We start from the raw sequence: 1,104 nt of genomic DNA on the forward strand, positions 1-1,104 counted from the left end.
AAAAAAAAAAAAAAAAACTGCAGCTTGGAGTGAGAAACCGATTACAGATTTAAAATCGGTGACGTGAAAAATATTCGAGATCCATTAAAAAAATATCTTGTGCACCAGGGAAAATTTTTTTTCCCATTTAATATTTTTCTATTACTATAACGACCGTTCGTTCATTTTTAATTTATTTTAAACGGTTATTTTTCATGTAGTATAACTTCATAGTAATTTTATGACAAGTTTGCTTCGTAATGAGACCTGTTACACTATCCGGGCATCCGGGTTGTTATGGTGGTGGAAGCATGATGGTGTGGGGGTGTTTCTCGTGGTTTGGCCTGGGTTCGTTTGTTCCTGTGGTTGGAAACATGAACTCTGAAATGTATGTGGACATTCTGGACAATGATGTACTCCCAATTCTATGGAAATATTTCGGAGAAGGTCCATTTCTCGTCCAGCAGGATAACATTCATACATCGAGGCTTGCACTGACGACGTTTGACGAAATGGGTGTTCAGAAACTGAACTGGCCTTCTCAGAGCCTGGTGTGTTCAATGAATCAGTGAGTGAATAGGTATATTAACAAAGAGTCAGCAATAAGTAGCTGTGAATTTATTTTCAGGATATTGAAGGGTATTTTAGTTGCTGTTGTTGTTTCTAATGCCACTTGCCACATGGGCAAGCCTGCTGGGTGAAACCGAGCAAATTTAAGGCAGAGTGTGCGTTTCTTGTTTTTTCAGTAGAGCCATCCTATGGACAAGAATTCGTCTTCAGCCACACACACGTCACAGCCCGTTTTATAGAATGGACCCATTCGTACATCCACAGATCGTAATTGTGACCTGAATGAGAGAACGATTGATTTCCAATCCAGTACCCCCAGAGGTATTGATTTGTTATGGGAACATGGAGGACGGGAGTCTTCGACCGGCGGGGTTCAAACCCACGAACTCTCGGACATGGGCCCAGCACCCTACCGACCACTAGTTGAATCAGTGAATGAGATTACATATGCATAAAAATGTTTATAATCCTATAAATTGTTTGATAGCAGTCGACGACAATAAGTTTTAATTTTTTAAAATAATTTGTAACGAAATAGGACAATAATTTTTTTTT

Source organism: Parasteatoda tepidariorum, chromosome 2 (genome assembly GCF_043381705.1).
Source record: "Parasteatoda tepidariorum isolate YZ-2023 chromosome 2, CAS_Ptep_4.0, whole genome shotgun sequence".
Classification (NCBI taxonomy): Eukaryota; Metazoa; Arthropoda; class Arachnida; order Araneae; family Theridiidae; genus Parasteatoda; species Parasteatoda tepidariorum.